Genomic DNA, 16,738 nt, shown 5'->3' with positions numbered 1-16,738 from the left:
ATAGGAGTGCGCGCCGCCTGAGGCGTCGTAGTAGTTGCTGTCGCCGTTGTGGCCTGGGAGCCTGTAAGCCGTGTGGCTTGTAGAGTGCATCGAGTACGTAATAAAGGGGAGTTACGGGCAACGTACGCTCACGCTCGTGCAATAAAGCAGGGTTGAACTGTTCCCCCGCTCATGTCTGCCTTGGAGCACCACTACCACGACACTACAGTTTGGCGACGAGGCTGTTTGGATCGGCGTGTGCAGAGTGGTTGGGTTCGGATCGGCAGCGAGTAACTCAGCGCACCCCGTGCGGTTCGAGGTCCCGGAGGAGCGCATCGCGAAGAGTGCATCGCAGGTTTCGCGCGCCGCACGCACAGGATCCGGGGCCAGGCGTCTCACCCGCATGGCCGGCTCGAGCATGACAGAAGGTCAGCGCACGGGCGCGTGCCCGTCTTCGTGGGAGATGATTTTGAATTGTTTTCTGAACAGTTGGGCTGCTATTTCCACGCGAACGATGTGGATGATGAAGGCAAACGCAAGTCGATCTTGCTCGCCTCGCTGTCGACGGAGCACTACCGGCTGCTGAGTGGTTTGGTAGCTCCAGATAAGCCCAGTGATGACGGGCTGTCGTTTCAGGATATCGTGGAGAAGATGAAGACCCACATGTCGCCGGAGAAGTCATTGCAGCTCGCTCGGTACCAGTTCGATCACCTCGCGAAGGGTGCGGAGGAGCGCGTTGCAGATTTCGTGGCACGGGTGAAGCATTCGGCTGTGGCTTGCAAGTTTACAGCGGTGGAGCGTCCGGCGCGACTCAGAGATCGTTTTATTTCGGGTCTGCAAGACGCGAAGATGGTGGCAGCCCTTCTGCGGATGCGCGGTGTCGACGTTACATTCGACTCAGCTTCGGCTGTCGAGCAGACGCTCACGGATGTCCGTGCCATCGCTGGCCAGGACGTAATGAGTAGTTCCAGCTGGGGCATGTCGGCTGACCCCGAGGTCCACGCGATGACCCAGGTGCCCCAGGTCGCGCGCGCGTCTGGCGGTGCGGGCCGGGGGCGCGCGCCGCAGCGCGGCCGCACTGGGAGCGAGGTGGACTTCCAGGGGTGCTGGGGGTGTGGTGGTCCACACCTGCGACGAGTGTGCCCGTATAAGAACACCGTGTGTTTGCATTGTCACAAGGTGGGACATTTGAAGCGTGTGTGTCGGATGGCGGAGGCCTCCGTTAAGGTCTTGGATGGCGAGGTGCGGGACGACCCCAGTGACCTGGGAAGCGGCCTGCAACTGGGGCATAGCGATGCCGGCGGGCCTGAGCAGGAGATGCAACCAATGTTGAGTCTGTTTTCGATTGGTCCGGAGGTGACAAGACCAATCACAGTGGAGGTCGAGGTGAATGGCAAGCCGTTCGCGTTTTACGTTGACACCGGGGCTGCAGTGTCGGTCATGGGTGAGCGGGCAGCTCATAGTCTTCGCGGTGTTCGCCTGGTCAAGACGACCTTGTCGCTGTGCACGTACACCGGCGAAGCGATTCCACCGCTTGCGGTGGCAGACGTCTCGGTGGTCTACCGGGGTCAAAGCGCCCTACTCTCAGTGTTTGTGGTACGAGGGGAGGGGCCCGCCCTTTTGGGCTGGGACTGGTTGGCGTACCTCGGGCTGGATCTCCAGTTCGTACCTCCAGGTGCGCCGGTGCCCCCTTCGAGACCCGAGGGCGAGGTTCTGGCGGCGGGAGCCGCATCGATGCAATGGGAGCGGCCGTTCCTTGCTTCCTGCAACGATGATGTACGGTTCAGGAGCAACGGGAGCCATGCCAGCCGCGATGAGCTCTCGCGCTTCGGCTGCGCTCATGGTGCAATGCGCGCCCGTGTCGTTCAGGCGATTTCAGCGGGGAATTGCAGCGAGGCCGTCGCATTCAAGAAGTTCGCGGATCGCGACTGTCGACGACAGGCAGGTCATCGCTACATCGCGACGACAACCGAGAGACGGACACGTGATGTGATTCATGGGTTGCTGTTCATTGCGTATTTGATTTTCATTGCTCAAGTGATGCAGTTTAACGTTGTTGAAATAAATGCCGACAGTTCGTGTGTGGGAATATGTTTGGCTGGGATCAGTCAATGGGATTTTCGTTATGACCAATGTGATATGAAGGCTTTGGGGGCGATCGTGGCAAATAAAGAGGTTTTATTGACCTCCCACTGCCACGGGCCACGGGTTGTTACTCTATCATGTGTGGGAATTATATTGGAAGTGCACGCTGTACGAAAAAAGAAGTTTGCAGCTGCGCAAACGATGTTCTTGTTGCTTTATGACATGACTGGATTTGATGTGTGGTTTGTATGGAATTGCTGCCGTACAATTGCCGTGTGGGTCTCAGAGATCGACTCAGAGCCGGGGCTGGTTCGCTGTTCAGCGTTCCTCCCACCTCTGGTTTCGGCAAGGTCAGACATGCCTGACGCCTAGGGCGCGACTCTCTGTTCTCGCCCGAGGCCGTTTGGACGTACGTTGGAATCTCAGCTGATTGTAATGCGTGGGTTGTTATGGGGTTGTTGGTGCACACAGCCGACGGCGCTGTTCAGCGTCCCCGCCCAAGGTCAGTCGGGTTTTGCATTGGCGCCACGGCTTCCAGACAGCGAGCTTCCGGGCTAGAAATGTTTATCTGATTCGGGTCTGGCTGGGGGAGATGTGCCGCCTTATCGGCCGGGGGCATTTGATGGTGCCGGGGGAGTTTTGCTCGGGAGGTCGCCACGACCTCGCCGGAGGGCGTGTAAGCATGAGCTGCCTGGGGGCGCTTCTGCTGCATAGTGATGCTGTGCTTCCCGCCTTGCTTCTTGATATCTGTAACGCGGTCAGGGTTTTTGTGGGTTCGTCGTGCAGCTCAGTCTTCGGAACCTGACCATTGCAGTTCAACTCGCTCACATCGACGCGTTATATGGTGTGATGTGCCTCTGCTTTTTTTTTGGTTATTATCATTTTTGTACCTCTCTGCTTTTATATCATGGTATTCTGTGCTGATTATGCTTATTATGATGATGGTCATTTTATAATCATGGTTTTAGGAGGGAGGAGTGTGGTGTAGTGGGCCTGCGGGGGCAGGGCATGATGTGGGGAGCGTGGTGGAGGAGTGGTTTAGATCGTGATCACGTGCTTGCGCAGGATATAGGAGTGCGCGCCGCCTGAGGTGTCGTAGTAGTTGCTGTCGCCGTTGTGGCCTGGGAGCCTGTAAGCCATGTGGCTTGTAGAGTGCATCAAGTACGTAATAAAGGGGAGTTACGGGCAACGTACGCTCACGCTCTCGCTCGTGCAATAAAGCAGGGTTGAACTGTTCCCCCGCTAGTGTCTGCCTTGGAGCACCACTACCACGACACTACAGCCACAACATGCATTTGAAAGTAAAACCCAAGGAAAAGACCACCCCCACAAACAGGGGAGTCAGACTGGGCCCGTAGACCTTCATGGCATGGGACTTGGCAGACCGAACGAGTCCCACGAGACCGTTGCAGGTTACCTGCACCCTCGTGGCACCTTGTGGTGTGAGCCTCGACGTCTGTCTCCACAGCAGCAAGTGTATCCGCGGCTGAGCCCGGGCCTTCCGCGTGGCCGGCGAGCTCTCTCCGGCTCTCCTTACACAAACGCGCAGGTTCGCGCGATACAGCTGGCAGAGCGGTGCCTCCAGTCTGCGTCCCCTCCGCGACGCCCGGACTCTCCACCGACTGCAAGCTCCAACAAACGGGTCGCTCCACGGACCGCTTATCCAAGACCAAGACAGACAGAAGACCACGAGCCGCCGACTCTCTCTTCGCGGCCGCTCCGTGCACCCTTTTATTCCTCCTCGCTTATCGCTCCACCCTCCTTCTCGCTCCTGCGGGAAGCTTCCAGAAAAGAGGCGTTACCCAGTTCCAACGCCTCGCTCCTCCCTGTTTATCGCTCCGCCCCACTTCCAGCTCCTGCGGGAAGCTTCCAGAAAGGAGGAGTTACCCATTTCCAACGCCTCGCCCCTATGAACCGACCAATGACGAACGATCTCACCCTTGCTGCGCGTGGGAAAAACAGGCGGGAAAATCCGCGCGCCATCGGAATACCTTCTTCTTTTTCATGGCGTTACTGGAATCCCTCGTTCCTTTTCCTTGGTAGAGACGGTTTTACAAGCGGAGTGGGTTGTAGTGTGGTTTGTGGAGAAGGTGGTCGGTAGTTGGCGTAGCGGGGAAGGTGGTTCGGTGATTGGTGTATTTGTGGTTGGCGTTGTGGTTGAGGTGATGAGGATGGCGTGGTTTGTTGAGAGGCGCGTGTGGTTATGGTGGTGGGAGGACGGTGGATATGAAGCGGTTGTTTGAGAGCGATGTTGGTGGTGGTGGTGGGGTTGTGGTTGGTGGTTGTTGTGAAGCGGTTGATGAGAGTGATGTTGGTGGTTGGTCCAAAATAACGATAGTAAAGAAAAACGGCTATCTCAAAGATCACAGCCCTATGACACGAATAAATCCCTTTAATCAACAGTGGGGAAATCTAACTGAACACAGACTTATCGATCTAACTGAACTAAGGACCTTTATGGTGTTCTGCGAATTTCCACAGCCGTAACAATATTAACCCTTTTCTATCCAATACAGCCAAATTCTGAAAGACTCAAGTTTCCACTGTTTCTCAAGAAAGTTTGCTGAACAAAAGCTCAAATATACTTACATTCTGCAATAATTCATGTTGTAGTGAATGATAAAATCATTTTAGGGGCACAATTTGGGGGATTAACCCTTTTCTGCTCAATTTTGTAGCATGTGGGATGGGCGTTGGCCAGAAAAGAATGATGGCTTCCCACTTTCTTTTGCCACTCATGTCTTAGAAATTAGTCCAGTTACTGGAAAGTACATCAGATAGCATTGCAGAATTGTTTTACTTCCTGTATTAATCCATGTGTTTACCATGCATTTGTTTTAAGTCTTGTTGCTCAGCCAAGACGTCCGACCACAAATTTAGACTGTTTTGAAGGCACCTAATGTAAGTAAAAATACTAAAGCATCACTAGAATGATGTATGTTAAAACATCGATACAGTTTAAGGCCAGTTTTAATGATTTTAATTAGATTAGGTAAGCACTCCATTTCTAAATTCAATGTTAGTACTGATGCAATAAGTTAGAAAAATGCCGTAGATGAGAGCTTGACAGTCTTGCATTTCGTTTTCAGCCTTGGCAGTCATGGAATCGGATACTGATGAATGCTACTTCAAATGGAAGTTCAACTGTCAAGACAAGAAAGAGAAGCTTACATGTGCTACGGCTGTCCAAATAGCCAACATCATCCGATGTAGCAAGACATATGGTGATGAAAAGCACTTTGAGCTCGATGCATTAGAGAAAAACAAGGAATTCACCTTGAAATGCCACAAAAGTTGTGTCTCCTCCTACACGTCTAAAAGTCACACCCAGCATCACAAACGTCACTGTGATGAAGAGACTGATCCTATCTCCCAGAAAGTCACGAGGCGTTCGTTATCAGGATACTCTGATGAAACCTTCAACTTTAAGAAACATTGTCTTTTCTGTGGGGAAACTTGTATTATTGAGAAAGACAAGAAACACCCTTTGAGATGGAGGGAATCATACCTCTTTCGTGAGATAGACAAGAAGCTGTCCCTCATAGAAACTTGTATCAAGCGAAATGATGCTGTAGCGAAAATTGTCCAGCAGCGTGTTGAGGGGGCACTGAGTGATCTCCATGCAGCAGATGCGAGATACCATCTGGACTGTCGGCAAAGATTTGTGTCATTTAGGTCACTTTCTGGGGAAGGTGCTGCCAGTAGCCAGGAGTCAAAAGGTAGTGATGAAGATTGTCATTTTCTGTCAGTTGTTGAAATGCTAAAAAGTGACAGATCACAAATGTGGAATTCGGTAGAACTGTTCGACTCTTATTCCCAGTTCGGTGGAGTCCAACTGTGTCGTCGGACACTGGTGTCTAAACTTCAAGAGTTATTAGGCAATCATCTCATGGTTCTTTCTTCGTCAGGCATTGCGAATATTATTGCCTTTCGTAGTTGTGCCTCACAGATTCTTAGACTTGTGAACACTAAAGAAGACGACACGGAAACTTTGATTGGAAAAGCCAGTAAGAGCATCCTTCAAGAGATAAAAAAAAAAAACATTGACATTGACAAAGACAACTACAGCATTGACATTGATAAGGACCTTATCAAAGAGACAGTTAGTGATTTTCTCCTCAAATTATTAGGAAAGGTTTCTCCAAAACTTGATTGTACACTTCCAGCATTGCTCATTGGTTCAATTGTAACAAGTGTTGTTAAATGCCAAGCGACCAGTTTGCAAGTAGGCCTAGCTGGAAACATGTTAGAGTCAAAGAAGCTTATCAATAATTTCTATTCATATGGGGTCTGTTGCTCATATGCTGAGTACAGACGTTTCAAGAAATCAGCTGCTGAAGCAGCGGTGGCAGCTATGAAGATGGCTGGCATATCAAATGCTGCGGATGGCCTAGTTCAGGATAATGCGGACAACTTCGACGCCGACATATCCTCTCAAAACGGTAGGCAGTCCACCCACTCACTTGCAGTCCTCCTAGCGCAGTACTCACACACACCACCAGAGCAAACCCCCTTGTAGCTCCAAGCGATGCAGTTGTCGGGATAAAGGCTTACCTTGCACCATGGTTTGTGCATGTTTCAGTGTAGGATGCTCGAGGACCACAGTAACCTGAACTAGCCATTGAGGTGTAATTAAACTCGCAATGTCAGTTCTCTACATGCCAGCAATCTGCCAGTAAGTGTTTGTAACCATGTTTTGGTCATGTGCTCACTTCTGGGGCTTTTAAAGTGAGACATTTGGAAGTACACAATGCATACAGATGCTAGATTTCTGGGCCTTGACAAAAGTAGGTTGAAACTTCATCTTATTGTCTTAGTTATTTTACATTATTCTTTCCTCTTTACTTTAGGTCTTCAAAGTTATGCTAATAGAATTGTGAAAAATTGCTTAGTATCAATGAGCAGGAAAGGCTTAATTTTTTTTCATCTTTGTGATCATTGTGATCCATATATCATCCAGCATTAAGCATCGTGTTGTGTAAATAAATATCAGATTTCACAAATTTGATGCATTTTATGTGAAGTAATACCATGGAACGATAGGAAATTTCCAAGTTTCCACGGTTTGGGCGTGTCGGACATGAAGGGGTTAATATCAAAATTTGCCCAAAGGATATCAACTGGCACCCTCCAAATTCTTGATAAGCAACCCCCAGGCTACCAGAAACAAGAGAGAAAAAAACTTTATCCGACAAAACCAGGTTCACCCTTGCCGCTCCTGGACTAAAAAGGACAACAGATGATAGCATTTTTATTGTACATAACATGATCGATATTTGTATTGCTGAACATAGAAATGTTGGTCTAGTGTTTCGAAACCAAGAAAAAGCTTTCGACACGAATGATCATTCTTATCTCTTTGCTGTTTTATGGGGGTTTGGTTTTAAGGAAAATTTTATTTGTTATATTAAACTATTGTATAATAATATTTTTAGCTTGCTCAAAGTAAATAACATCTTAAGTCAGCCTTTCCCTGTTACCAGGGGTATCCGTCAAGGGTGCCCCCTGTCTGGGCTTCTATACTCCCTATCAAATGAACCTTTACTACATCGTTTACGTACACGGCTACAAGGGTTTTATCCTCTGCCGTTAGAAAATCCCGTAAAGACCATTGCTTATGCGGATGATCTCTGCACAATTGTGCACTCCGATGATGATGTTCGTGCTTTAGTTGAGTCTGTCAAGGAATTTAGCTTGGCTCGCTCGACTAAAGTGAATTTGGAAAAGAGCAAAGCTTTTTACTTAGGTCCACGGAATGAAACTCCCCCTCCAACCCTACCAAGGCAGCTTGAATGGACCAATGAAGGAAGACACTACCTCGGTGTCTTTCTTGGAACTCAAGATTTTATTTCAAAAAACTGGGAATCGCTAATTATCAAAACTGAGCAGCGGTTGATAAAATGGAGGGGATTATTGAGGCAGCTTTCCTACCGGGGTCGTACTCTGGTCATTAATAATCTTGCGGCATCAATGCTATGGCATGTTTTCAAGGCACTGCAGGCCCCAGTTTTTATCCTTAAAGAAACTTCAAAGCTTTTTTGTAGATTTTTTTCTGGGGGGGGGGGGGGAACACTGGCTCCAGCCAGGAATATTAAGCCTGCCAACTGCAGAAGGTGGACAGGGGCTAATAGATGTGACAAGCAAAGTGATGGCTTTTCGCCTCCTTTCAGTACGAAGGCTTTCTATACTTCGACGTCCCATGGAAAGCCTTTTCCCATTGCTTGCTTAAGCAAGCTGGGAAAGTAGGCTATGGTGACGAGATTTTTCTTCTTGATACGAAGTGCGTGGATATGACATCGATTCCTCTGTTTTACCGAAGCATGCTGGAAGCGTGGCAGGCGTTTTCTTTTCACCGTGATACCAGTGCTTACTCCCTTCAGATGTTTTTAAATGAACCAATATTTTTAAATTCTTTTTTGATAGGGTCTGTAGTGACAGATCTTTTATGCAAAAGTTTATTGATGTCGGCATTACCAGAGTAAAACACCTCAGGAACCCCCTTGTACATCGATGGAAGCCAACTGCTGATATTGCCATGGCCACCAGTGTGGGGTCCATCAGAGTTATTGGCAGAATTTTTTCTGTGATTTTACGGACTTTTAAGCAAACCGGGTTAAAATGGGACCCAGACATAGAAGATGCCCTCAATTTATCCCAATGTCCTTTCCCAAATATTTTAATTTTATTTCAAAGTTTTAGGTTTTTTAACCAGATGGAGAAATCCTCAGTGTACAATCTATGTGTTCTCACCCTTTTTCCTGGCAAACCCACAGAGCCAGAAGCTCATTGGCGAGCGCCGCTTCAAGCTAACGTTTCCACAACAATTAAATGGCAGGTGATGTATATAGAACAGATTGTCAAGCGCTCAGGCGATCTACAATGGCGGCTAGCGCACAACATCCTGCCCTGTAACATCCTGTCCCACCGTATACGTCCTGAAAACTCGGAATTGTGCCCCTTTTGCGACACCCCAGAGAACATTTTTCACATTTTCATTGAATGTTCAATGTTGGCCTCGCTTTTTGGAATTATGTCACGTGTGATCCGGGGGCTCGGTTTGACTTTTACACATTGTGTTTTTATATTTGGTTTCAATGTCTTGTATCAATGTAGAAATGAATGTCTTTTAGCAAACTTTTTGTGTTCTGAGGCAAAACTAGTCATTTATTTATCGAGGAAACGAAAACTGCAGAACATTGACGTTTCAGCTGATGACATTTTAACTATTTTTAAAGCATCGGTTACATCGCGTGTTCTTTTTGCGTTTGAAATTCAAGATCCTGTTTTATTTAGAAACCAGTGGTGCTCTGACAATCAATTTATAAATTTAAATATTACTTCTTTGTTACCCCTTCCTTTCCTGGTTGTTTTTTTTTGATGCCTGTACGAACTTCCTTGCAATAAAGGAGAAGAAAAGTCTGTCTGTCTGTCTGTCTGTCTGTCTGTCTGTCTGTCTGTCTGTCTCTTTTGCCCCCTGCTGGCCGTTGGTACGTTGTGTGTACTGTCATGGCGGCTGCTTGCTCCGTTGTGCTGGTTTGTGTTTCCACACTCCCCATTTCATTCCTCTGTGTTCGTGTGTTTTGTTTGTGAGGTTTTCCCGTGTTTCCCCTCTGTGTAGAGAAGAGAGAGCGCGTCGCAGCGCTAGTCAGGGTATCATCGGTTCCTGGGCAGTGCTCTGTTAGTCATTTCAAAATCCAAAAACTTTTCGCTTTAAACCCTTTATTTTGCTTTTTTATTTCGCTTATCTTTCCTTATTTTGTTCAGTTCGCGCTCCCTTTCCCAAGGTTCGGGAAAAGTTGGAGTGTATTGGTGGCTACCTCTTCCTGAGTTAGGAAGACGTCGGTCGTCGTGTGTTGAAACATGGCGGCCGCTCGCTCATAGTGATATGCTGCGTTCAAACGGTTATCACGCAAAAATGGCGTCGCTTGCTCTCCACCGAAGGGCGTTTCGGTGGAGGCGATTGTTCTCGCGATCGGGACCATAATCGGGTTTGGTGAGGTACGAGCCACGTCGTGGATGAATAAATGAGTTGTCGTGTTTGTGTCCAACGAAGAGCACGTTGCTCTCATCGTTCAACAAGGCCTGTCCCTTGACTCTGGACACTTTGTGATGACGTATCCTTTAGATACTCCTGCTCAGAAAGTGGTTATCTCAAATGTACCGCCATTCCTGAGCAGTAATGGAATCCTGAAAGCGCTGCAGCGCTATGGACACTGCGTGTCCCCCCTAATAATGCTCCCTTTTGGCTGTAAAGATGAACGTGCCAGTCACGGGATGCGTTTCCGTAGACAGGTATTTATGGTACTCAAGGATTATCCCTCTCTGAAGATCATTTTAAAGTTCACTGTAAATAGTCACGACTACCAAGTGTATGTAAGCACTGACACCCTGAAGTACTTTGGTTGTGGTGCAGTGGGACATATGAAACAGTTTTGCCCTCTTTGAAAAACGCAGCCTTCCACGGCTGAACCGAATAACAACGACTCACAGATTAATGTTAAAGAGCAGGTTGCGGGTCACCAAACATGTTCTGAAAATTATCAATATGATTATATGTGCATTATAGTGGGGTCATATATGGTGGTTCTGTGACCATTGAAAGCAAAGCAAAATTTTATGATTGATTTTGGTTCATTGGAATATTTAGAAACAAAATGAGCTCCGATGTCAGTCGCAAAAGTGCGGGCGAACTCCACCAGAGGGCGAAATCCAAGATGGCCGCCGCTCGCTTGGACAGAAAGGAGATTATGGTATAAATTTGGAAACAGTTGACAAAGAAACATGTTTAATGGGTCATTTTTTTATATTGATTTCAGCATGAGATTCAATGAAATAGTCTGTTTCATGTTTTAAGGTCAAATTCAAGGCCAAAATTAATTAAAATATAACATTTCTTGTTCCAGATTTGCTTGCATTTACCTACATGTTGATACTGTCATAACAAAATTTTCTTCTTGTCTTGTTGATTGGGATACTTGATAATATATAAAAAAATATCCTTCATGTTCCTTGACAAAATGTAGCCTAAGTATACCAGAAGGGAAATCCAAGATGGTCACTGCTAGAAGTAAAATCTGGATGCCTATATAACCATTGAAGCATAGGAGCTGGGGAGAGACACTGTGGATAATGTTCTATTAATTGCAGCATTAGAAATCTAGAACAAGAGTTACATGTAAATCTATGTTTCAATGAGAATGCATGGTGAAAATAGATATTTCCTGCAAAATTTGCTAAAGTACTGTGTTTTGTTTGACCGCTCTTGTATGCTGCCACTTATGATGAGACAATTATTCTTCATTATGAGCATGAATACATTAAATGTAAAATGAAGCATTTTAAACATTATGCCTTTGTTACAAGTATGTTTCTTTCTACTTTCAGGTAGCTGCCCTGTCATCAACTTCCAATATGTAGAAGTAGATTAGATTATAGAGACGAATGGACTACTTTGGTGTTGACATATCAAAGACACTGGAATTGCTGGTGTTATACTTAGAAGATATGCCATTTCATTCCCATGAATAAAGGAGCATCTACTCGGCATGAAGTTTTGAAGCTGTGACTTTAAAATGTGTGATGAAACATTTGATCCTAGTCCATTTAAACATAAAGGTAGCAAAAATGAAAAGGAGATAAGCTATGCCTGTGTTCTGCAATGTGGCAAAACTTGTAATAGTGGAGATGCCATTCATTTAGGTTCATTTAGAAGGGTTTACAGCAACTAAATGGGAACACTTGAAGGAAAAATCCCAAAAATGGCAAGGTTTGGACAAGTTTACTGATGTGTTTGATACAGTGGATTGGGAATGTGGTCCATCAGGTTTACATATGCATCAGTCATGTATCTATCAAGCTCATCTATCAAGCTCAGTAAAGCTGTCTCAAGCAAAAACACGCAAAGGGGAAAAAGGAGAGAAGTGACACTGTGACACCAACAAGTCACAAGGATGTTCTTGCTGAACAGTGCCAATCTGGGCCAAGTGATCCCAAAAAGTTGCGCTCAGGTACAGGTTTGCTGCATCAAAAGCACCTCTGTGTCTGGTGCATGAAACCCAAGGACACAAAACATCCTGGCCGTTCTAAAGGTGGTTGGCATTTGATGTCAACAGATATTGCATGGCAACAATTCAAAAAACACACTGTCTTACTTGAAGACCCTGACATAAGGGATCGCCTTGTTAAACTTTTTGATGCCACCACTGACCCATTTGCCACAGAAATACGTTATCATCACTACTGTTGGATGCAGAACATTACAAATAAAGTAATCACTGGTGCTGGACGACTACACCTCCAAGGTGTCCAAATCATTGAGGCACAGCAGATGTTCTATGATTATGTACGTGAGGTAATCTTTCAGGAACATGAGCTCAGGACTGTACAAGGGTTCCTCACTGAGTATAAAAAACTCACTGCAAATTTTGGGTTCAACACATCAGGTGCAAAGTCTAGCTACATCAAGGAACTCCTCATTAAGGAATTTGGTGCTGGCATAGGGCTTCATACAAGGCAGCAGTAGAATATGAGCGAGCTGGTGTATGACACTTCAGCAGGTGGCACATACATTGAAGCTGCTATATTTTCCTGGGGAGTCAGTGATGAGCAACTGGTCATGAATGTAGCAGGCCGCCTCCAAGATCACATAAAATGCAACAATTGATTCACCAACCACATATACTGCCATTGTTGATATGGCGTTCATTTGGCGTCATGCAACAACAACCACGGAAGATCGTGAGAAGGGGACGAGACGAAATATTTATGGGCAGACTATGCTGAAAAGATTGTCAAAGCACTCCTCTGCAGAGACCATCACATGTGTTAATGACCCATACTGTTTGTCTTACAGCATCAAAGACTGTGAACGACAACGAACTATGTTACAAGGCACAGTACCCAATGTTTTCATGAAGTCTGATGATTCCTTTCCATCCCTCACAGAGTTCAAGACCATTATGTGTGGAGAACATAACAAGCAGCGACTGCAAAACTTCCTCAAGGATGCATTTTCTAAAGTCTCTCAGCAAATCCCACAAATTCTAATCTATTGTGTGGGAAACAGATGCACTAACCTAAAAACTGGTGAGGAAGTTTGTCACTTTAAGTGTGAACAGTCTGAAGCAGATAGCAATGTTCACCATATATGGGGCACTGAGAGATGCTGGCGACACAGAGGCTGTCATGATAGACAGTGAAGATACTGATGTGTATGTATAGGCTACATATGTTTCACATCATACAGATGGTCTTCTATGTATCAAAAGTCATGCTCTGCCATTCTCTCTGTAATGATGAAGTTGCAGACGTAATCATACCACTTCATGTGCTCAAGTGGATGTGACAGCAATTCTGGCTTTTATGGGCATGGGAAGAAACAAGTATATGATCGAATTGTGAGTAATGAAGAAGTACGCCACCTACTACAGAAGTGTGGGGAAAGTATACCTGCCACAGATGCTGTATTGAGATATATGATCAAATTTGTCATAAAGTATATATATTCTGATAGGAAGAGTTCAACTTTAGCAGAGGCAAGAGCAGTCAAGTGGAAAAACTCAAATAAGAAGTCCACCATGCGCTTCCCACCAGATCATGACTCCTTAACAATGCATGTGATGCGTGCAAACTACTTGGCCTTCATACAGAAATTTTTTTTTAAGAAGTCACACCCATCACCACTCTCACATGTCTGGCATCTTGTGGATGGCAAATGTCTTCCAGTAAGATATACAATGCCTGCTTTACCCAATGAATTCGGTCAAGTGAACAAATCAGATCTATCCTCCTCCGATAATGATGAGTCTTCCTCGGGGTCAGATTGTGACTCTGACATGTATTAACATTTGACAATATTAATCTTCCTAGGAAGCACAGAAAGAAAATAACATATTTAGTAGTCATTCATGTCAATAAGAATAACATATCCATATGACAAAGAAGAGGGGTATGCTCATACCAATTCTCAAAACCATAATCATGATAAAACTTTAGTTTATTTATAATCATGTTTGTGACATTTTGTTATATAAAACTTTCTAGACTCTCCAAATACATTTACATTGTACTTAGCACTAGAATTAGTGTCAAACCCTTGGTGAACATTAGATATGTTTGTGTTTCAGTGTTACCATATTCAGTATTTGTTACAACAAATGAATCTATCATTTTGGTTGAAATCTAAGATGCATTTACACAAACATTTTGTAATGAGTATGTCATATATATATATAAGTAATGAAAGTATGAGAACTATGTTAATGAGTCTTATTTAAACATAGTGTATGGGCTGAATAAGCACAGATATAAACAGCTTCATATAACTTCAGTGATGTTGCTGTACGAAGTCAGTATTTCGTAAATATTAATGTAATAATGTAGTTGAAATTGTGATTATCTGATATTCATGATGCATCTTGTGATAAAATATTTTAAATCTGTTTAAAGTTTCTTTTGAACTGTTATATTCAATAACAATTTCTTTAGCCTAAACTTTTTTTTTTCCTGTATCTGAAATATATCGAGCAAATGTGGAAGCAAAAACATTCATTTTTAGCTAATTTTGGCAGGAAATATGTATTTTGACCATTAGGTCAGGTCAGGTATGGGACAATGTGCCAGAACAGCGCGTCGCTGCGTTCACTTTCCGCCGGTACTCCAGGGGCCTCCGTCTTGCTTTCCCCCAGGCAGATGCCAGGCCCATCCCCATCTCCTTGAGATGCTGGTCAACCTGCTGCAACCATGAGGCACATGGTCGGCCCATTGGCCTCCTCCACTCACGAGACTCCATCACCGAGAGAATCTGGTGAGCAGGATCAGCATCAGGAAAACGAGCCACATGTCCATACAACCGCAACTGACGCTCACGGACCATGCAGGTAACAAATCTCATCCGAGTCTCTCTCAGCAACCGCTTGTTGGACACAAAATCTGACCAGCGATAGCCAAGGATTCTCCGAAGAGACCTGGTACCAAAGGAATTAAGTCTCCATCTCAGATCCTTGTTCAGAGTCCAAGTCTCGCATCCATAGAGCAAGACTGGAAGCACCAAGGACCTGAAGACTCGGACTTTCGTCCTCCCGCATAGGTACCGGCAGCACCACACTCCATGATCCAGTGAATCCATGACTCCCCAGGCCCGACTCAGACGTCTATTGACCTCTGACTCACAGCCAGCAGAGACATGAATATCACTGCCAAGGTAAGTGAATCTCTCCACGACCTCAACATCCTCACCACAAAGACATTTGACCATCAATTTGACTATAAAGCATAAAACGGACTATTTCATTGAATATCTCATGCTGAAACAAATATAAAAAAACACATTAAACATGTTTCTATGTCAAATGGTTCCAAAGTTATGCCATTATCTCCTTTGTGACCGAGCAAGCGGTGGCCATCTTGGATTTCACCCTCTGGTGGAGTTCGCCCGCACTTTTGCGACAGACATAGGAGCTCATTTTTTTCTAAATATTCCAATGAACCACAATCAATCATAAAATTTTGCTTTGCTTTCAATGGAAACGGAACCACCATATATGACCCGACTATTAAATAGTTCGATGCAAACTATTGTGGCTGCCTAACTATTGGGAAAATTAATGAAATTTAACTCCGAGGTTGTTAGTTCTCGAGGCTGTTGAAAAAAAAAACAGCCACGTGCCATATAAGGATGGTGACGTCACGTTCTCCAAAACAAAGGGGGAGCTCACTCGCTCATTGAAGAAGTGTCCAGTTGAGCGGGCCGTTCTTTCACTTTTTTGAGCTTGCAACTGTCTATATTATCCTTTTTTATTTTGAATTATTGTAGAACAAAGTTATTTGGATATTTGTACATCATACCTTGTACGTGTGTCGTCCTGTTTTGCGAAAATGGCTGGAAAACGGGTAATCGCTCCCACCGATTCCCAAAGGAATCAAACATTCGCCGGCAGTGGATAAGATTTGTACAAACAAAACGAGCGAATTTTCCCCCAAAGAAAACGGGTAATCGCTCCCACCGATTCCCGAAGGAATCAAACATTCGCTGGCAGTGGATAAGATTTGTACAAACAAAACGGGCGAATTTTCCTTGCCTTTTAAACAATATTTTTGTGTAAAAAAAAACTGCGGCCTAACATCTAGTCAAGGCGCCCTAGGCCCTGCGCGCCATTGAGCATAAACCTTATAAAATATCGGAATTTTACAAACTTCACAACTACCGAGTGTTAAACATCCGAAGCGACTGCAAAAACCGAAAACAGAATTTGAATTGACTTTATAATGAACCCGCAACGTCGATCGAAGCAAAAATCTCAATTCACCACAGGAATTCACTGCATTATTTAAAATTATTTTGTCAAAGTCATAAAACCGTAATATTCAGCCATCCACGAACAATCTTTACACAATCCGACAGCGTAACGAGTCAGGCATGTGATGATAACCTTTATTGGGATGAAAAATGATTTTAAAATCTCATCTTTGTGGAAAAGGCGCCGCGGCCTAGATCTAGCCAAGGCGCCCGCGGCCGTTAGCGCCAGGCGCCCTCAACTTGAAACATTCATAACTCGACGAATAAAAGCTCAAATTGCACCAAACTTACCTTATTCTTGCGAGCTCACGTTCCCTGTTATTGGGTGAACAATCCAACGCTTGGCGAATTCTGCTTCGCAATGATAGTTAGGGCCGA

This window comes from Eptatretus burgeri, chromosome 13, assembly GCF_056783735.1.
Source record: "Eptatretus burgeri isolate ZD-2024b chromosome 13, Ebu_testis_v1, whole genome shotgun sequence".
NCBI classification, from domain to species: Eukaryota; Metazoa; Chordata; class Myxini; order Myxiniformes; family Myxinidae; genus Eptatretus; species Eptatretus burgeri.
Note: the sequence above shows the minus strand (reverse complement) of the source record.